General features: G+C 38.3%; 1 pseudogene; it reads right to left on the reverse strand.

The window, feature by feature from the left end:
• Nucleotides 1-17,320: 17,320 nt before the first annotated feature.
• LOC145075573 (pentatricopeptide repeat-containing protein At2g26790, mitochondrial-like) lies at nucleotides 17,321-18,166 on the reverse strand (annotated as a pseudogene).
• Nucleotides 18,167-22,837: the final 4,671 nt, after the last annotated feature.

Genomic DNA, 22,837 nt, shown 5'->3' on the forward strand with positions numbered 1-22,837 from the left:
CAATGGGTAACCCTTTGGGGTTCAATTGTTGGGTCGGGAGATGACCCGGTGCTTAGTATTGAAAGGGATATTGAGAAGGGAGCTGAGGTTTATGTTTGTCAGATGTCGGGGGACGCTTCTGAAAAAGCATGGTCATTGTTCGTGTCTGAGGGCATGGTGTTGAGGGTTCGTTGTTCAGAAGGGTTGTGATTATAGTACAGTGGATGAGTCCCGGGTGTGATGTGATCCTTCCACTCCTTGGTAAGATCCGGATTGTTTATCATGTCCGGGATGAGTGATCGGTAGCCAGTTTTGGGCATGGACTTGTTTTATCGGTTCCCACTAGAGGGTCAGAGGGGTAGTGAGTTATCGGGGTTTGTCATTCAAGGAGCGAATAACGTGGTGACATCTGGAGAGTGAGGTCTGGCTGTGTGTCAGGCTACTAGAGTTCCTAATTCTTGAGAGTCAGAAGGGGTAGCATAGTGGCAGATGGGTCTATCCTTTTCCAGGGAGGAGTTCCTGTTCAGATTCAGGTGAATAGAGAGGAAGATAGTTGGGTGGTATGAGACCCTTTCGATGGTGCTGTTTGGTTATTGGATTAGATCTATATGTGGTGGAGGAGCGATTTCGAGGGAGAAATCTAATTCAAGCGGGGGAGAAATGTAACAACCGGATTTACAGGGACATTATTATGTATGTTAATCTTGAGATTTGAGGAGGGACTCGATGAGCTAAGGGACCAACTCGCCGAGTCGAGTCGAGATGCCGCGAGGAATTAATGAGTGGACTCGACGAGTCCGAGGATGGACTCGCCGAGTAGGTATTGGGCAGAGAAAATCCTAAGTTCCGGGGTTGGAGCCTATTTAAAGGAACTTATGACCTTGGGTGCGCCTCATATCTCCTTTAAGAAAACCTAAATCGCCATTTGAGCCAAGGAAGAGTTCTTGTGATGAAATCAAGTAATTTTGGTGTGGTTTTTCAAAGGAAGTGAAGGGATTCAACTTGAAGGACCAATGGAGGTTGTTATTCTGAGACATCTAAGAAAGGATCTCTATTTTGAGGTAGTATTTCGCCCCTTCCTTCTATTTTGTGTAAAAATCCTTGAATCTAGGGTTTTCTTTACCCTTTTGTTGGATAGTATATGATGCATACGAAATCCCAATGTGGAATAAGCTATAGATCTGGACCTTAAGAGGTCCAGAGAGTCCCAATCTTCCAGCTTTATGCAGTCCCTTTGGGGTTATGGATCTAGGTTGCCATTTTAGGAGCTATTTCTTCATATAGGGGCATAAGAGTGTTGCATGAGCTTAAAGATTGAACCTTTACGTGATTATTGGGTGTAAGAAGGTCAGATCTATAAGTTAGAGAAACAGATCTGACCTCAGAAGGTCTTTTCAGTGTTGCCATGGAGGGAACTCGCCGAGTCCATATTGGGACTCGACGAGTCGAGTCAGGTTGCCCACGACTCGTGACCAGTTGTAACCCGTCGAGTGAAAGGTTAACTCGACGAGTCGAGTGAGGCTTTTGAGGATTCAGAGGACACGCATGGACTCGCCGAGTCACTCGAGTGCACTCGACGAGTCTGGTCAGAGTTGGCCGTTGACTTGAGTTGACTTCTATTGACTTTGGGGTTTTGGTCAACATAAGATATAGAGATCATAGAGGGGTAAAATGGTCTTTTATCCACTACCCGATTAAAGAGGGAAAGAGGAATTGTCGGTTTAATTAGAGTTATTTGCCTTATGTGTTAGGCGGTGGCGAGTTCGAGATTCAAATGTAAGGATAACTGCTTGCTGCTTTCAGGTGAGTCTTCTCACTATACTTTGCCTTGAGTGGTAATTAGGGTTATGTGACAGAGTTATTGTATCCTATTTATGTGATGTGTTGCACTGCATTATTTCTATGTGATTTATGTTGTGTGTATTCCAGAGCTTGACAGAGTCAGGACCGGAAGGCCCACAGAGTTAGAACCGGAAGGTTCACAGAGTTAGGACCAGAGGGTCCATAGAGTTAGGGCTCCAGGGCCCACAGAGTTATAGCCTCGAGTGGCTAGTATGTGTTATGTGTGGTATTTTGGGGAACTCACTAAGCTTCTTGCTTACCGTGTTATGTGTTATGTGTTTCAGGCTTTTATCAGGATCACGGGACGACACCGGCTCGATTGTACACACCAGAGGAGGAGTTATGTTTTAGAGGATCCTGGATTATTATTTAATTGTTTATGGAGTTATGTTTAGTAATTTAAACAAAGTGAGATTTTTACAAAAAGGGTTTTAAGAATTAAGCAAATTTAATGAAAATTTTAATTTTGAAAATTTCGGTGTTACACAAACTAATTGGACCCCTAGCTACCTTGTCTCAATCTTATAGTATTAAAATAGCCGATGGTACCCATGTTTTGGTGGGCCTCATGTACCCGGATTGTTCACTCGAAATAAATGGTCGAAATTTCTCTATTGATTTACTCTCGATGGGGATTAAAGGGTTTGATGTGATAGTGGGAATAGATTGGATGGGAGCTAATGATGCAAAAATCTTGTGTGGAAAGTGGATGGTCTCCATCAAGGCCACCAAGGGTGTAAAGTTTTATGTATATGGGAACCGGGACAACAAATTTCCTTGTGTGATATCGGCCATCAAAGCTCAAAAATGCCTATCAAAGGGATGTGAATCATTCTTAGCCTATTTCATTAGTGGGAAGGAAGAAAAGAAAATTTTAAAGAAGTGAAGGTAGTTAGTGAGTTTCCCGACGTATTCCCCGAAGATTTATATGGTTTACCTCCCATAAGACAAGTTGAATTTCGCATTGATCTAGTGTCGGGTGTAAACCCCATTGCTCGTGCACCCTACCGTATTCGAGATCCAGAGAGCAGCATGAGGAGCATTTGAGGGAGATCCTCGGAGTACTGAGATCGGAGAGGCTTTACGCCAAATTCTCCAAGTGTAATTTCTGGTTGCGAGAGGTCCAGTTCCTTGGGCACCTCGTTAACCAGAAGGGGATATTGGTCGATCCAGCCAAAGTGGAGGCAGTGATGAGTTGGGAGGTGCCGAGGTCACTGTCCGAGATCAGGAGTTTCTTAGGGTTGGCAAGCTATTATCGTAGATTTATCAGGGATTTCTCCAAGATCACCGTGCCATTCACCAGGTTAACCCGGAAGGGTGTCGCTTTTTCATGGGGACCAGAGCAGCAGTCCTCCTTTGAGACGCTTCGCCAGAGGCTATGTGAAGCCCCAGTGTTAGCCCTCCCAGAGGGGATGGAGGACTTTGTGGTGTATTGTGATGCGTCGATCTTGGGGTTGGGAGCGATGCTGATGCAGAGAGGGCATGTGATAGCATACGCATCGAGGCAGCTGAAGCCTCATGAGTCGAGGTATCCCACCCACGATCTAGAGTTAGGGGCAGTGGTGTTCGCCCTCAAGATTTGGCGTCACTATCTGTACGGGGTTCGGTGTACGATATACACGGACCACAAGAGCCTAAAGTATTTGATTGACCAGCCCAACCTAAACATGCGACAGAGGAGGTGGTTGGACGTGGTCAAGGATTATGATTGTGAGATCCAGTACCACCCGGGCAAGGCTAATGTTGTAGCCGATGCACTGAACCGCAGGGCGGAGAGCACCCCATTGCGAGATGTATGTTTGAGATTGACCGTGATAGCTCCGGTGTTGGACACCATTCGTGGGGCATAGGCTGAGGCTGTGTAGCCTGAGATGTAGAAGAAAGAGCGAGTTGTTGGGTTGGTATCGGTGTTCGTTACCGATGGTCGGGGGCTTATGACATTTCAAGGACGTATCTGGGTACCGTTTGTGGGAGGGACGCGTACCATTTTGATGGAAGAGGCTCATCGGTCGAAGTTCTCGATCCATCCTGGGGCCACTAAGATGTATTTAGACCTGAAGAGGGAGTATCGGTGGCCCTGTATGAAGAGGGATGTCGCATGGTTTGTTGAGAGGTGCTTAACCTGCCGTAGGGTTAAGGCCGAGCACCAGAGATCGCATGGTAAGTTGCAGCCGTTGGAGGTTCCCGAATGGAAGTGGGAACAGATTTCCATGGATTTGATCACCAAATTGCCAAGGACTGCTAGGGGAGTCGATGCAATTTGGGTGATTGTGGACAGGTTGACAAAGAGCGCCCACTTCCTTGCTATCAGTGAGAGCTCATCCGCAGAGAAGTTGGCAGAGATGTACGTGAGGGAAGTGGTATCACGGCATGGAGTGCCGATCTCGATTGTTTCAGACCGAGATGTGCATTTCACTTCCAGATTCTGGAAGAAGTTTCACGAGGAGTTGGGTACTAGGCTGCATTTTAGTACCGCATATCACCCCTAGACTGACGGTCAGAGTGAGCGGACGATTCAGACGCTCGAGAACATGCTCCGGGCATGTGTGTTGGATTTCAGGGGGAGTTGGGACACGTATTTGCCCTTGGCAGAGTTTTCCTACAACAACAACCATCATTCGAGCATTGATATGCCACCCTTTGAGCTGTTGTATGGGAGGAGGTGTCAAACTCCCATTTGCTGGGGAGAGGTCGGGAAGCGTGTTATGGGTAGTACAGAGATTGTGCTGCAGACGACTGAGTAGATACAACAGGTCAGGCAGAGGTTATTGACCGCTCAGATTCGTCAGAAGAGTTATGCGGACAGGCGCCGGTCCGAGCTCGAGTTCCAGGTCGGCGACTTTGTACTCCTGAAGGTCTCTCCTTGGAATGGAGTGATCCGATTCAGGAAGAGGGGCAAGTTGCGGCCCCGTTATATCGGTCCTTTTCGGGTGATTGCAAGGGTAGGCAGGGTAGCCTACTGATTGGAGCTACCTGTAGAGTTAGGTCAGATCCATGACACTTTCCACGTGTCACAATTGCGGAAGTGTATAGCCGATGAGTCGGCAGTGGTATCATTGGAGGATATTCAGGTGGATGCGAGCCTGAATTATGCTGAGAGAGCGGTGGCAATCAGAGATCTGAAGATCAAGGTTTTGAGGAACAAGGAGGTACCTTTGGTTTTGGTTCTGTGGCAACATCGAAAGGGGTCTGAGATAACTTGGGAGTTAGAGTCGGAGATGCAAGGGCAGCATCCAGAGTTGTTCGAGGAATGAGACTTTGAGGGCGAAGTCTAGTTCTAGTGGGGGAGAATTGTAACACCCCGAGATTCAGGTATATTCCTTTCATCCTTGTTTTTTATTGTTTGGGCATGTTTAGTCCTTGAGTGGAGGGTATGTAGCAAGTGAGTACGCTGGGCGTACCAGAGGGGTACGCTACGCGTACTCACGTGCTTAATTTGGACGCAGAGTCGGCAAGGTACGCTGGGCGTACCTAGAGTTACGTCGGGCGTACCCGGCCCAGGTGCAAAAACCCTAATCCTCCTTGTGCACTATTTAAAGGGTGTTATGGCTCATTCCTTAGCCTCCATATCAGTGAGAGAAACCCTAAAATAGATCCCCATTGTTCTTAGTGTGTGAGAGTGTTGATTTGAGCTTGTTGGTGCTTTAGTGGCTTAGTTAAGAAGAAGGAAGGGAGTTCTTAGAGGCTAAAGCTTGAGGTGCCATTTTGGATATGAGATCTGCAGAGGAAAGGGCTACACTTGGAGGTATAAAGTTCAAAACTTTCCTCTTCTTTTGGTTGTTGTTGTATGTGACCTTTTTAGGGCTAAAAACCCCAAAGGTGGAGACTTTATGAGTGTAAAGTGCTCCATGGTCCGAGATATGTCCCTTTTCAGTGTTACTAGTGATTTAGAGCCATAAAGATCCCATGTTGGATGTTACTTTGGAGTCATGCATGTGTTTTAAGCCTCTAGAGTTGAAGGTTGGATCATTTTGGGAGATAGTGACTTGTTCAGCCATACAAAGGCTTAAAGTCATCAACTTTATGGATTAAGGGGCTTAGATGGGGCCAGATCTAAAATATGGACGTAGGTCTTAACTGTTTAAGACCTCAAGAGCAAAAGGGCTGAAGCAGGGGAGTACGTCGGGCGTAATCCCTAGTACGCACCGCGTACTAGGTGGCGCTCCCCGATTCTAAGATGCAGCCGGGTACGCTCAGCGTACACATCTGGTACGCACAGCGTAACCCGAAGAGTTGACTTTTAGGGTATGGTCTATTATGGGGCCTTTGAGCTATGAGAGGGGTAAAATGGTCTTTTACCCTTCTGAGAGTGTCATAAGAGAGTATAGTCTAGCCTTTGAGAGGTATATTAAATAGAGTGTTATTTTCATATGATTAGGCGGAGGCTAGGCCAGCGTTTACCGAGTCAGAGATTTACCGAGATACCCGAGGTGAGTCTTCTCACTATACTTTACCTAGTGTGGTAATAGAGTTAAGAGACAGAGTATTATAGAGTTATATGCCAGTGTGATTGCATGTTATTATGTGTTGTGATTTATTGTGATATGTGATATGCATAATTCAGAGTTACAGAGTTGGGACTTTCGGGTCCCTAGAGTTAGGGCCAGAGGGCCCACAGAGAGTTGGGGCTGGAGGGCCCCACTGAGACACATTGACCAGAGGGTCAACAGAGTTACAGCCTCGAGTGGCTATTATGTGATTAGTGTGGTATCTTGGGGAACTCACTATGCTTATGCTTACAGTGTTCAGTGTTATGTGTTTCAGGTACCAGTGATGACCGCGGGAAGGCGCCGGCTTGATTCGTACACACACATGGGATTGGATGTATTTTGATCTTGGGAGGCATTTATGAAATAAAAACATGATGTTATGACATTTTATGAATGAATGGTTTTAATTAAAATGTGTTTTTCAATGTGAAAAATTGTTTTAATTTTTACGGTGTCAGGATTACTCTCAACGTACGCCCTAGTTTCACACTCCTCTCATTTTTGGTCTTAACTAGTTAAGACATAGGCTCATATCTCAGATCTGGACTCCCTAATGTCTCTTAGTCCATAAAGTCAGTGACTTTAAGCCTTTGCATGGCTGATTAGGTCACAAACACTCAAAACACCCATTGCCTTTCCTTATGTAGCCCATAACTCATGCATGACTCACTCCTAACGTCCAAGATTGGATTTTTATGACTCTACTACACACAAGACACTGAAAAGGGGTAGATCAAGGCCTCTGGAGTTCATTATCTCATAAAGTCTCCATCTTTTTGGGCAAAACCCTAATATACTCAAACAACATGCTCATGACAAAGGAAAGGCAAAGTATGAAGCTTTATACCTCAATAAGAAGCTTCCTACTCAGATTTGCTTGGATCTAGAAACTTGGACTCCAATTCCTTCTTCTTCAAGACCTTCTCTTCTCTTTAAAATCACACAAACACTCTCAAGGCTCAATCACACACACATAAGCTCTAGAACGAGGGTTAGGGTACCCTTAGGGTCTTCTCTCTAGGAATGGTGGCTAGAAATGAGGCCATCATATCCCTTATATAGGGGACTCACCCTAAATTAGGGTTTGCACTCTGGGTCTAGTACGTCCAGCGTACTCACGAGTACGCCCAGTGTACTAGGTGGTCTCAGCGTCACATGCACGCTGACGAGTACGGTAAGCGTACACCTCAGGTACGCCCCGCGTGCTCATTTTTCACCCTTTTTATAATAAGGGCAAAAATAGACAATAGCTCAATAGATCAAGGTTCTCGAATTATACCTGGACTTGGGATGTTATACTTAACATGTTCAACATGTTTATTTTTTCATATATTTGTACCATTTTTAATCTCACATCACAAAATTTAATCACAAGAAAATTCATTTTGTAATAGCTAAAATGCTTTAAAATTTTCTCATCTCTAATGGTATCAACAATTATCCTTATTTTTCATCTCCTTGTTTGATCAAATCCCTCCAAAAATTAAGGTAATGGGTGTAAAAGATAGGGATGTCAACGGGGACAAACAGGACGGGGAGTGCATCATCCGTCTCCGCCTCCGAAATTTCCCCGTTCCCCCACCCCTGCCCCTGCCCCCGAAATGTTCAGCCTTCCTACCCCCGCCGCTGCCCCCGAATCCCCTTTATCACCTCCGCCCCTGATTTATTTTGGGCTGTCTTTTTTTTTTTTTTCTCTAAAAAAAGCTATTTTTCACATAACAAATATTTATTTATAGCAAAGTTTTACATGTTAAAAAAAATTATGGCATCTTATAAACATTATACTAACAACTTAAAAACATGTTTTTTTGTTGAATTTGGATGCTCAAAATCATGTTATTGTTTATTATATTTATATAATTAATATATATATATATATATATATATATATATATATATATATATATATATATATATAATTTATTAATGGGGGCACCATGGGGTTTCAGGACGGGACAGCCTACCCCACCCCTACCTCCAAAATTAAAACGGGGGTTAATCTTGCCCACACCCCCGTCCACGCCCCCGATTTTTTTTAATAAATACATTCAAACGTGATGGAGCCCGCATAGAAACGGGGTCCCACAAGACTTTTTGACATCCCTATAAAAAGAGCCTCTCTACACTCCATCAACCTTTGCAAAAAAATGTATTGAGATTTAAATCTTGTCTTTGTCACTTTTAATAACTCTGATCATCAAACGTGCTTATTATTAAAAAGTATTTAACAATCATTTTCCTCTGCTATATGTATTTGTCAACCAGTAGAACTCATTTGCAAAATCTTTGAAAATTAAGGTTCAACGTTGAATGTGTCACACCCCCAAACCAGACGGCGGAAACGTCCGGGGGTGGAGGACTTCGTTTGTAGTATCACAACACATGTATCATAGTAATCAAAGCACAAACAACCATTGTATTTAAAAGTATAATATTTACATGTGTTCAATCATTGTATATTGAAACCAAAATAGTTATACAAAAGAAGAAGATAAGACTCCTAATGGCTCCATCTTCTCAAAAAGCTTAGGGAGTACCTGTTATTATTTCCATGATAATACAAGTAATTTGAAAAGAGAGTATCAACAATAAGTTGAGTGAGTACATAAGTCTTTATGTTTGAATGGGTGTCTTTGTATTTTGAATATGAAAACACTTCTTGAAAATCCCATATTTTCTGTGGTATGTGAAAAGTAGTTTTATTCCCATAAAACCGTCCTATTTGTAAACCAATGTCTTTGTAAAACTTGTATTTGAGAGTGTGTCTGGCTTCACCAGTTGTTATTGAAAACTATAGTATACCATTGTACTTTGCATTTTGTAAACTGGTACTTTGAAGATATACTTACGTTTAATTATTTATACACTAACGTGTTGTTAATATCTTTTTAATGAGTTATTATAACCATACTAAGACATGAACGCCTGAAACAAACGCCTGATGAGCGCTTAAACTGTTGATAACAATTGTCACTCATTGGTGTGTATGTCTGACTGTAGCTAGCAGCCTGAGTGCGGGGTTGTCAATCCCGATATAGATTTACACACAACTTGTTTCGATCCCCGGACTGGAGATTTTGGTTATAATGTCAGGGCTTTACTTTGGTTGTCTAAACTGAATTAAACAACCTGAATTGAATGTCTCATAAAAAGCATATAAATGTTACATGTATATTAGTTATGAAAACCCAATCATTCGGAAATAAATGATTGACATTATGTTCTTGACTTAGTATCCCGAACATGTATTTGATAAGTGTAAACCCTTGATTTGTTTTGAATTAAAACCCTTGTTGCATGTAAAACAGTGTATTCATATGAATTATAGCTCTACGTATCATAAATTATACCTATTATAATTTATACGTACTTTAGGAACTGGTAAATAACTATTTTTGCATGTAATCCTTTGCTCAACATATTACAAAGGTTAATTAAACTGATGAAATAACTTTTATATTTATATACATATACAATTTTATATATAGGTAAAATTTAAACGACCTTCGGACAAATAACCGGTACTATAAGTCCACATCCAAACAAGGAAAAGGACCTAGAATGAATTATTAGTCCTAAGCCTTTTAAATCTTATTTATATTAAATTATATATACAAATATGTATATTTGGGAAAAATATAAGTTTATAAAAGAGTTCAATATTTGAAGTATTTTTGATGCTTTAAAATCATTTTATCGTGATTTGAAATCATTTATTTATAACACAAAGTTGTTGTGTTATACTTGTATTTCCCCCCTTAAAACAGTAGAAATTATGAAAATACGGGGGTATGAACTCACTTGATAGGTGGTAATTCGGACAGAGTTTCGTTTCACGAAAAGGAGTTTATTTGTCGAGAAACCGGCTCAAATCGGGCAGAGTTTTGACAGGAGAGAGGATGAATTCTCGAGAATTTCGGAGCTTCACGGCTTACTTCGGGCTCGAGTCTTGATACCGGGGCTTTAGGGGTTGTATATGAGCTTAAGGGAGTGGAAAATGTGAAAGAGTGTGAAATTTAGGGTGAAAAGTGAAAATTATTCGGAAGCCCTCGCATGCTATATATAGCCCGAAGGCTCGGACCCGAAGCAATGCGAGGGTGACACGCGTCTGACAGGTGGCGAGGCGAAGGAAGTTCTTCGGACCGGACGCTGCTGGATGGCTCGGATTGGTCTAACCCTCGGTCCAATGGAAAAAAAGGCACGTGCAAAGGGGGCTGGTCTGAGGCGTGCGAGGGGTGTGCGAGGAGCATGCGAGGGTGAGGTCCGGTGTGTCTCATGCGAGGCTGTCCGGTTCTTACTAGACCTCGGACTTGGTCAAATCAGAAGGTGACACGCGAGACATCGGTCCACTCAGCAGCCGACACGTGGAGGCCTCGCATGCGAGGGTGACGTGGCAGTTACTGTTCATGCGAATATTCCCGGTTTTTGGTATTTTTCTTTATTTTTTTTTGCCAAAACTTGTAAAATTCATAACTTTTGCATACGAACTCCGTTTTTGACGTTCTTTATATGCACGCGTAGGTAAAATTATATTCTATGACTTTCGTTTAGACTTCGTCGGCTAATTTTGAATTTATTTTTAATATTATTATTTTAAACAGACCGGGATGTGAATCCGTTAAAAATTCATAACTTCTTCATACGACGTCTGTTTTTGTCTGTCTTTTTACCGCTGTACTACTAATGACGAGACCTTCAATTCTCGTTTAGGTTGTGTCGGCTAAAAACCACTCGATCTTTATTTCGAGTTTTAGCTGTACTGAAACTTAGAAAAATCATAACTTCCGCATACGAAGTCAGATTTTGGCGTTCTTTTTATGAAAGTTCTCGGTTTAACATAAACTGTAACTTTCATTTAGATTGTTAAGGCTAGAAAGCCTTTTATCAAAAATTCAGTTTTTACACTGAACAGTGTTTTGTCGGTTTTGTCGCGGATTTCCGATTGGTCATAACTTCTTCGTTATAACTCGGATTTTAGTGTCTTTATATTTTTGGAAACCTTGTTACAATCTCTATCACTTGTTTCAACCCAATTGAGATTATTTAATAATTTATTTTGAGGGTCAATTATGTAAATATACATAGTATGCCAAAATTTCTCTTTATTAATTTACAAATAAGTACAAATTGACCTACACTATTACATAGGTTTGAAATAATGGTTTGTTATAGAATGCAACAAGGATACCAACTAATGTGTTTGTGTACTTTCTCAATATCCTTGCTAGTGGCCTGACAACTTGTTGCATTGCCTGTATCGACTTAGAAGGGCATTGCTCCATCGTATTGTTTCAATAGCTTCGAGCAAATAGTTTGCTCTTACAATTCATGTTTTTCTATACCAGAAAAATCATCTGTGTACATAAACATTCATCCACGACTATTCCTGGAAATGACATTAATAAGTGGTTTGTGTTTGATGTTTGACCGCCCGTCGTAAACGATTGGAACTCCTTTCAAATACGATGTATATTTAATAGGAATTGATTTTTTTCTGTCTCTATGGCATTAATCAAGCAAAACCGTTATTGTGTTCTCGCTTAAGGGAGGTTTATAACCAACAGGTGCTTTGTTAATTGCACTTACCAATTTTAGAAATCGAGAAATTCTAAACACGTTAAACATAATTTAATTTGCGCAAAGACCTCGAATAATCTTTAAGCCGACAAAGTTTTTCTCCATTACTCAAAATACATCTTCAATTGGTTTTTTAGAAGAGGAAGTTGGTTTATAATAATTACATAGTTTTTTAAAATACAACATACCAACTTTGTTCATCAACCTTCATATATACTTTGTTAATTGCACTTACCATCTCCGGATTTGAGGATTTCGTAACATGTGAAACGAAATAACATTTGCATAAAGACCTCTCATAATCTTCAAGTCAACCATGTTTTTTTCCGTTACACCAAATGCATATTTAATTGGTTTCTTAGAAAAAGAGCAAGAGAAAGACTGGTTTTCAATAATTACATAGTTTTTAAAGTACAAGACACAACTTTTCAGCAACTCTATCTTTTTTTATTAACTTTTCATATGTGCTTTGTTGATTGCACTTATTATCTCAAGGAAGAGGAAAATTATGTTTTGGTAATAACAAAGTTGATGAACAAATTCATAAGAAGTATGAAGAGACAAACAGTTGTATTAAACGATCACAAGTATGAAAGGTTGAAGAACAAAGACTGAGTTGCTAAAAGATCGCAACAAGTATGAAAGGTTGATGAACAAAGTCAGAAATAGTTGGTGTCTCATATTTCAAAAAACTTTGTAATTAATAAAAAATACTCTTCTTATTCCTGTTCTTCAAAGACGCCAATTGAAGATGCATTTGGTGTAATCGAAAGAAATGTTGTTGACTTGAAGATTATGAGAACTGTGTACTAAAATGATATTCTATATAACATGTTACACAATCCCTAATTTGTGGAGATGGTAAGTGCAATAAAAAAAACTTGCAGGTTATAAACCTCCCTCAAACAAGAAAGCAAGAACTGTTTTGCTTGATGAATGTCACAAAGATGTAGAAAAAGATTTAACTCCTATTAAGGATACATGGTATTCGTAAGGCTACTTGCAACTTTGCAAGGAAATTAAGAAAGTACACAAACATATTTTTTGGTCTCCTTGTTACATTCATGCATTGAACATAATTTTCAAAGATCTTGCTAATTAGTTATATTTGTTGACAAATACATATAAGAGAGGGAAGTGATTGTTAAATACTTCTTAATTATGATCACGCCTTGACAATTTTTAGAGATAACTAAAAGTTAGAGTTATTAAAAGTGGAAAAGGAAATATACACACCTCATTATATTTTGATGAAAATGTTTAAGTTATTGTAGAGAGACTCTTTCTACAATTATTGCCCTTAACTTTTGGAGGGATTTAGTCAAAGTGTCAAATAAACAATAAACAAGGAGATGAAACCACTAGGATAACAGGAGCAATGGTTTTTGACACTATTTGAAGTGAGAAATTTTAGGAGGATGTGGAAAACATTTTAACTATAACAAAGCCGATCTTTCTTTTGATCAAATTTTATGATGGCGAAGGATAAATAAATGGAAGATATCTATGAAAAATAGACAACATGTTGCGAGAAATTAAGGATGTTGTGTCGAATAACAAATACGCTACGTACTACCGTTTGAGAAGATCTTACTAGCCAGGTGGCAGAAGATGACTATTCCTTTACAATATGTTGGCTTTGCTTTATCTCCGCACTTCTATGACACATTATCTTGAGAACTTAACAACCAGTGAAATTGTTAGGAAATCTCCTAATTTATACATGTGACAACCCAAAATCTATTCCGTCGTTATAAACCGTTTCCGTTAATAGAATATTCTATTTTATAAAGGTTTTGTTAATTTGGGGTAGAGAAAACAATAAATGTTTTATTTTATTTCATTTTATGCTATTAACGTCGTAATGAAATAAATAAAAACACGTGAATTACCCTTCCATTTAGTTGGAAAAAGTTTATTTTTCATTACGACCATTTAACCGGGTAAAACTTTAAACCTCGTTTAACATAAGTATCAGGTAATTGTATACCGGGTACAATACTCAAGCCCTATATAAGGGTGAGTGGACACTCTTTTGAACCTTTTACCACACTAGACACACACTCTCTCTCTACACTCTCACCTTAAGTCTGATTTCATCCCAAAAACTGCAAGTTCCCGCCTCCAAAACGTAAGTTCCCTTACCCTAACTTTTTCTACAACCCATTGCATGTAGTTATAGCTCAAAAATCATTCAAGAAGGCCTAAGATAAGGAGTTTACGGCCTAAGAACATCCTTAGGCCGTAAACCCCTAAAAAGATGCCAAACATGCCCAATTTTTCTCCCCTTTAGGCTTAGAAATTAGTTTAGGATTAAACCTTGAAGTGTTTGAGTCATGAATCTGTTTGAGTCATGAATCATCAAGTTTAGGGGCTTGAAAGAGGGTTTACGGCCCAAGAACATCCTTAGGCCGTAAACTCCCTATAAACATGCAAATCAAGCCTCAAAGCCCTTCCAAACCACATTTGGAGTTAGATATGACTTAGGGACTTACAATTTCGGACTTGGAACACCTAAACCCTATCATTTGAAGGGTAAACAAGAGTTTATGGCCCAAGCATATGCTTAGACCATAAACTCCCTAAAACCATGCCAAATGAGCCTTTAAACCCCTAAATAGCCTTATACATTCACTTAGAAATTGTTAGGAATAAGCCAAGGACCTCAAGATCGAAGAATGGAGGGTGTCCAAGAGTTCACGGCCTAAGCCATGGGGCTTACGACCGTAAACTCCCAAGGAGTGGTCCTAGGACCGTAAACTCCAAGGGAGTGCTCTTTTGGAACCTTAAACACCCTTCTAGCCTTGTATATTTCCTTGGAATCCCTTCTAGAGCAACAAGGGTCTTGAAATCACTCAATTACACTCCTCCCATGAGTTTACGGCCGTAAACTCATGGGGGAGGTGGTCTCCTAGCTGTAAACTCACCAAAGGTGGTTTTGTGAGGAGTAAACTCCATAGTGAGGCCTAAAACTCCTTCCTTGAAACCCATTAGCCTTCTAGCACTCAACCATAGAGCTTTTATTCACATTAGGATGTCTATATGTGTTTAATTAGAGTTTAAATCACTAATTACTTGTAAACATATGTCTTCATATGTTACTAGGGTCATAAAGGGTGTGCAAGTCTTTATTTGACACCAAACGCTCATCCGATATTTCCACCCGATCTACTCATTGCAGGTGAGTTCATACCCCCTTAATGAACCTTTTCAAATGTTTTTACATGTTTTAGGGGGGGGGGGGATACAAGTATAATGCTTCAAGTTTTATTATTAAATCATATGTGATTCATAACTCACCATCAAAAAGGGATTTTCTATACTTTTAACTACTTATAAATAAAACTATTTTAAATAATTATCAAATGCATTTTAAGGTTAAATTGTTGTTAAACTATGTTCAAACTTTATTTAAACTACTTTCCTTTTAAAATATATCTACACTAATATATTTATATAAGTAAGACTTGAAGGACTTAGGACCGATAGCTCGCCTTATTTCCTGCTCTTGTTTGATGTGGCCTTAGGGTATCTGTTATCCGTCCGACTGTCGTTGATTTCTTAGTTATATATCATATATATTCGTGTTAGATATGAAAGTCTTCATCTTATTCAATACCTTTGTTAATCAAAGGCAGGAAACCACACACACTAGTTAACTATAATATGTATAGTTAAGACTACCGCTCGTTACCTCTATTACTACTATACTTACTATAACTGCTACAATTACAAGTTAATGTACGTATAAGAGAACACTCTATGTACTATACTAAAAGTCTACCATACTATAACGCAAGAGAATACACTAATCCAGAGTATAACACACAATCCCTCTATAAGGCACTCTACCGCGCTTACACCATGTGACCAGGGCTTCCCGAAAGGAAAGCAACACTACATGTATAGATCTATACAGGACGGACGCTATTACATCCGACTGTTAACTACAGTCCGAGCCGACTAGGCCCAGGGGTGGCACTACCTCACTACACTACGTATGACCGGGAAGGTCATTGGGCTCTCTATTATCATTTAGTTGGTTACATAAGGAGTTACATCCATATCCAAATTAAAACACTAAGACTTAAAGTCTAAACTAATATCCCAAAGTAAATAAATATTTATAACTAATTGAAGTTTACATCACTACTACAGTCAGCAGGCATAACTTTTCCTCATCTATGTTACTTAAATGAAATTTATTACTTTATTTTTATAACTGAAGGTTTCAATGATAATACTTTTACACACTCAAAGGATTTAACTTACAAAAGTACATTTCTGGAAAATATAGGATTTTCTAGGGATTTCTACTACTCACAAACATAAATTTCAGTTTTCACATTACATGTTTGTAAACACTTTTACACAAACAACGACACTAAATTCTTATGAACTAACCAGCTTTATGCTGATACTCGTTTTCAAAATAACTTGTATCCTCAGGTCAAAGATAGACATGTACTGGTGCAGCTTTTGAGAAGATGGAGCATATTCAAGACCCGTCTTTTATTTTTGTTATACTTTTGGTGTCTATTAAACTATACAGAACACATTTGTAATTAAACTTACTATACAAATGCAATGGTTGTTGTCGCTTGTTTTTACTATTATGCAATTGTTATGATACTGTACATGACGTCCTCCACCCCAGAACGTATTCCGCCGTTCTCGGTTTTGGGGTGTGACAACACAAAAAAAGTGGTATTTCGTGTTATAGAAACTTTTAAAAGAATAACTGAAAGTCAAGAAGAGTGTGTGTTGCGAGAGAAATTTGCAACATTCCACATGAAAAAGGCTTTATTCAATGGCAACAACTTAAATGGATGTAGTGACCCTGAACATGTTTGATTGGTGGTCAAGTTATGGTTTAGAAACTCCCGAGTTGGATGAAGTTACAAAAAAAAGTTCATTCGCAACCCATTACCAGTTATTCGGCACAAAGAAGTTGGAGCACCTACTCTTACTATTATATTGATAGTGTGAAAAGAAATTGTAAAAAAGGTTGACAAATTGGTGTTTATCGACTCAAATACTCGCGTGCAATTATGCTTTTCTGAATATTATAAACCGGACCCACTAAAAAATGGTATGTAAATCTAGAAAAGTCACCCAACATGTATCTAAATCCTTACAACATCCTAAATTGCTTTATTAAAAAATTAGTATTAATACAATAATAAAGTTCTTGAATCACATTTAATACATTAGTTATTTATATTTATTCATGAACGATGGAAAATAAGTGTTAAACTCACATCTTTCTGCATCTCATTATACATAGGCACATTTGCACCCGATGCTTACCACATTAAGTCATGTCCCCATTGAGTCTATTTAGTAAGAAACACCATCTAAGTATATTAAATAAGATATAACAATTAAAAACAAACCTAAATTTAAAGCAATTATGTAGTTTTACCTTGTCATCAGCCACCACCATGAAACAATTGTTTATTGAAAGCTAAAAAATGCCACCCTTTAGCTCTCCAATAGTTTTGTGCATTTTCATCATGTTGCACTTTCTTGATCTTTAAAAATAGTTTATAAGCCATTTATACTTTGTTTGAAACAAGTAGTTTGTTACTCAACTTAGCATATATAAGCCTACTAGGACAAATCTCTTTCTTCAAACACTCCTCCATGACTATCACATCATTTTCAAGTTGACCATTATTGCAAAGCCCATTGATGATGTATTCATAAACTTCTACATTAGAAAAATAACCACTTTCTTGCATCTCATCCCATACATTTAAAAGCATACCTCGTTTACCAAATCTTGAAAGTCTCATAAGCAGAATATTGTAAGCACTTAATGATACTACACTCCTTGCATCTCTTGCTTTTTTTATATCATCATAGTAGCATGTGGTGGGCCATAACTACATAGAAACTCAATAAACAAGGTTACTATTCTAGTTGTGGGAATGATCCCTTGACCTATCATTTCATCAAACATTTCAAGAGCATCTGCTACCATTCGAGCTTTAAGAAAAGCAGAGATTATTGAGACATAAGTGTCCAAACCCTTTCAAGAACTGTATTATAACTATCAACATCCCCAAATACCTTCCCTTGTTCAATAGCCCACTTGAAAAACGTAACCATAGACCCCCCCCATTTAAACCCCCTATGTTCAATACTTTAGCAACTAAATCAGAAGTCACTTCAAGATCAACATCGGCTACTGTTAAAGCTCGTTTAATTTTAGTTTTCACATTCAATTTCTGAATGAAAATCCCTCTCGGCTTGTCTTCAAGTGATAGCAACATCTCTAGATTTTTGTGCAGTTGAGTTGGGTCTGACCTAGGTTTTCCAATTGAATGTGTATTGCAATGGAAGATGGGTAAAAGAACAGATAATTGATCCAACACATGGTGTTCATCGATATTGACATTGTTTACATTAGGTTTTGTATCATTTGAGCTCAATAGATCAATTGGTTGTGTTGAATATCATTCAAAAAATACCATTCAAGTTTGGTGTGTCCAAAAAACACCACCCAAGTAAAGCGTTTGTACAAAAAACACCAACAAAGTACATTCTTTGTTCAAATTTGACCTTGTGGTAACCGACAATTACCGGTAAAAAATAAGTAAAGGAAAAAAAGATGAAATGACTCAAAGGGGTAACCATGTTTCAAAAAACACCATCCAAGTTTGGTATGCTCAAAAAACACCATCCAAGTAAACTTTTGTACAAAAAACACCAACAAACTATACATTTTGTTGAAATATTACCCACCGGTAACTGGCTCTTATAAGTTAATTGATGACTTGGCTTAACTATTATGACATGGCATAATAATTGTTGACAAAACAATAAATGATATATTCCTTCATTAAAAGTCGATTTAGGGTTTCTTTATGAACGAATGACTTCTTCTTCTCCTATGATTGCTCTTTTCTTCTAAAGTGATTATCTCAAACTCAAGTCCAAAACCCTAATTCTTGACTTAAGGAAAAAAGGTCTCCTTCACCCTTGCCTTAATGGGCTTCCTCCTCCAAAGGCCCAAATCTATAAAAAGCCCAAAAAGGCATCCAAGCCCAACTACAAGGCCCTTAAGGCCCAATATGGCCCAAGAACCCCCAACATGGTCTTAAGCCCAAAAAATGACCTGCTACAATCAGGTGGGCCCGAGGCCTAACTTAAACAAGTCCATGCATATGCCCAACATATGTTAAAGCCTCTACGAGCTGGATGTTAAGCTAGTAGGCCTGACGTACTCCTAGCGTACGCCCAACATACTCGGCTAGGGTCAAGAACCACAAATCTTCCAAAAGCCATAACTTCTTCATTCTAAGTCGGATTTCGTCATTCTTTATATCAACGGGATCTAATTTAGGCATCAGACAACCATACAGAGGATTATGGCCATCAGATTGCGATTCTTAGTGTTACCATAATGCTAAATTAGATTTCATCATCCCGGGGTCCAACTGAGGGTTATGGCCTTCGAAAACGAAATCGAAATCTAATTTAGACCCCGACATAGCTCTCTGATGCCTAAATTATATTGTGATTCTTAGTGTTACCTTAATGCTATGTATGCTATCTCTTTTTTGCCTTACCTTACACTGCCTCAAATATCATGTCTTTGGGGTATTTATAGGTTGCTCGTTGTTAGAAGAGTTTATAGTCTTGACCGGTCCTTCATTTATTATTCGGTCTAAAGACAGGCACATCTCTTGTCATTTCCTTGTTATTTTATTATTTTGTACCATTTCTTTTGCATGTTTCCTGGGATATGGTTCTAATACTTGTGTACGATGTATTTAAGTTTATATTTGTTCGTAACAAGTCGTGGTGTCTGTAACGCCCATTTGGTGATGGATAATGTAGGTTGTGGGGACAGAGTATTTGGTTTGTGTTGGAGCCCAAGGGCATATCGGTAAGTATCAATTCGAGCCTTTATGAAGTTTGGGTTTATGTTAGAAAATTTTTAAGGAAAGGGAGAGTTGATAGAAGTGTAGAGCTTCTCGTTTCCTTCCCGTGGTATAAAGAATGACGAAATCAGACTTAGAATGAAGAAGTTATGGCCTACAAAAAATTGGCAGTTCTTGACCCTAGCCGAGTACGCCGGGCGTACGGTAGGAGTACGTCGGGCGTACTGGCTTGAAATCCGGATCGCAGAGGCTTCAACATATGTTGGGCATATGCATGGACTTGTTTAAGTTAGGCCTCAAGCCCACCTGATTGTAGCAGGTCATTTTTTGGGCTTAAGGCAATGTTAGGGGTTCTTGGGCCATATTGGGCCTTAGAGGCCTTGTAATTGGGCTTGGATACTTTTTGGGCTTTTATGGATTTGGGCCTTAGGGGGAGGGAGGCCCACTGACGCATGGATAGAGGACCCCTTTTTGCCTTATATCAAGAATTAAGGTTTTGGACTTGAGTTCGAGATCATCACTTTAGAAGAAGAACAATCATAGGAGAAGAAGAAGTCATTCGTTCATGAAGAAACCCTATATCGATTTTTAAACGAGGAATATATCATTTATTGTTTTGTCGCTAATTATTATGTCATGTCATAATAGTTAAGCCAAGTCATCATTTAACCTGTAAGAGCCAGTTACCGATGGATAATATTTGAACAAAACATATAGTTTGTTTGTGTTTTTTGTACAAAAAGTTTACTTGGATGGTGTTTTTTGAATATACCAAACTTAGATGGTATTTTTTTGAACGATTTTGAAACATAGTTACCCCTTTGAGTCATTTCCTCTTGTTTTTTTCCTTTACTTATTTTTTACCGGTAATTGCCGGTTACCACAATGTCAAATTGAACAAAAAATGTACTTCGTTGGTGTTTTTTGTACAAATGCTTTACTTAGATGGTGTTTTTTGAGCATACCAACTTAAATGATATTTTTTGAACGATTTTATAACATAGTTACCATATAAGTCATTTTCCCTTTTGCTAAACCTAGCAAGCAACATGATACAAATTTAAGGGATATTTACAAAAATAATGAACGAAGGACTTACAAAAAAAGTTTTTGTGTTTGGGGAGAATGATTTTTATAGTGGATTATTTGGGATTAACTTTATATTATAGTAAAAAAAATCTTGATTTCACCAAAATAAATAATAATAAAATATTAGAATTTCAAGAAAAAGTCTAAAATTTGATGAATAATTGGGAATATCAAGAAAATGTTTTGTTTTGTTTATTAAAATCTAACAAAAAAAAACATAACAAATTTTGAAATAGATATGATACAAAGGCTTAAAATGTGACATTTGATTGAAAACCAAATGAATTTGGACACTTCGAAATGACTATTTACATTAGTGAAACCAGTTCTTTGAAAAATGTTTGATGAAAAAAAAAAGTCACATTATATTTTGCTTGTGTGTCCGAAATGACCCATTTCAAAGAAAGAGATCATTTTTTCAAAGCACAAAAATTTGATAATTTTTATTAAATTCTTCATTCCTCACGGCATTTTATTAATATCCCTTTATAATATATTTTACACTACGAATATATGTGTTTGCAATGTTGCCCTATAATTTCTCTCTAACGTAGTGTTGAAAATTTGTAGCGGGTTAATTTCACACTCCGTGTTTTTTTTTTAAGTTATTAAACTTTCGAATTTGTGTCGAAACTACACTCACCTTGAAGATAATATGGTTACATGGCATGCCATGTGGCGCTTGGTCAACAAAGCTATGGTAAAGCTGAAAAGGCAAACCGATCATGATTGTCTTGAAGTTGGATTGATTCCATACCATCATACGCTTTGGCAAAACAAGAATGATACACATGCATCATGCATGGATGTATATACTATTTGTGTTTAAGTGCGGGCTTAGGCCCTCAAATACCACATGGGTCCAAATACAACCACTAAATTTTATTCAACAACGAAATAACACACTAAATTAAGTAATTATGTTTATGAACTTATGTTGGGTTTAAAATTATTTATCTTTGGGAATCTTTAACTTAAAATTATTTAGGTTGTGATTGCAATTGTCTTCAAGTTATTAGTTTTTTTTTTTTTTTTTTTTTTTTTTTTTTTTTTTTCAAGTCAATTGCTTAGTTTATTTTTCGTTTAACTTGTACCTTTGAAGTTCATATGTTATGTGATAATAGGAAAACAATTTTTACCAAAAGAAATTTTTAGAACTTTTAGCGGATACGAGGGTTGATTCAAATTGGTATAGACCTTTAATTTGGTTTAAGTGAATTAGGTACTTCGATTAATGCTTAGACTTAAACTATTAGATCGCCTGGGTGATTTAGATTGATCGTTAGATACACCTTGGGAGTTGGGATCCGATCCTAGTATCTCCTACATGCATGCTTTAGGATAGAAAGACTTATCTTTAGCATTTGATATTACTTAGTAATAGAGCTAAAAAATTGATCCTCTTGAACTTGAGAGCATTAGATCTAGCAATTGTTATATTTATGCTTTAGGTACTAGGAATTAAATTGTAAGTATTATTCGAATTAATTTAATATGAATGTTTAAAACATAGAGTAGTTCGTTTCATATAAAGGACCTAATTTATAAAAAGAACTTATATACATTTATCTTTGAGTTTATATTATACAAAATTATGTGTATTTAAAGAGAGCATAAAATAAAATAAAATAGTGTGGATACCATGATGTTTAGATAAGATGGAATTAATATGATAAGAATGATAACATTAAATAACATATTATAAGATGTTGGTTACATTAGGATTTTATAGGATGTCAAAAGTCCGTGGGATCTTTTTTTTTTGGAGGGGTGGGGTGGTCACGTCCTGTTTGGGGTAATTATTAAAAAAATCGGGGGCGGGGGCAAAGTTAATGCCTGTTTTAGTTTCGGGGACGGGGGCGGGGGTGGACAGTCCCGTCCCGAAACCCCCATGGGGACTCGGTTATAAATTATACATATATTAGTTATATAAATATAATAAACAATAATATGATTTTAAGCTTCAAA

Source organism: Lactuca serriola, chromosome 9, assembly GCF_051521515.1.
Source record: "Lactuca serriola cultivar US96UC23 chromosome 9, Lser_US96UC23_V15, whole genome shotgun sequence".
Classification (NCBI taxonomy): domain Eukaryota; kingdom Viridiplantae; phylum Streptophyta; class Magnoliopsida; order Asterales; family Asteraceae; genus Lactuca; species Lactuca serriola.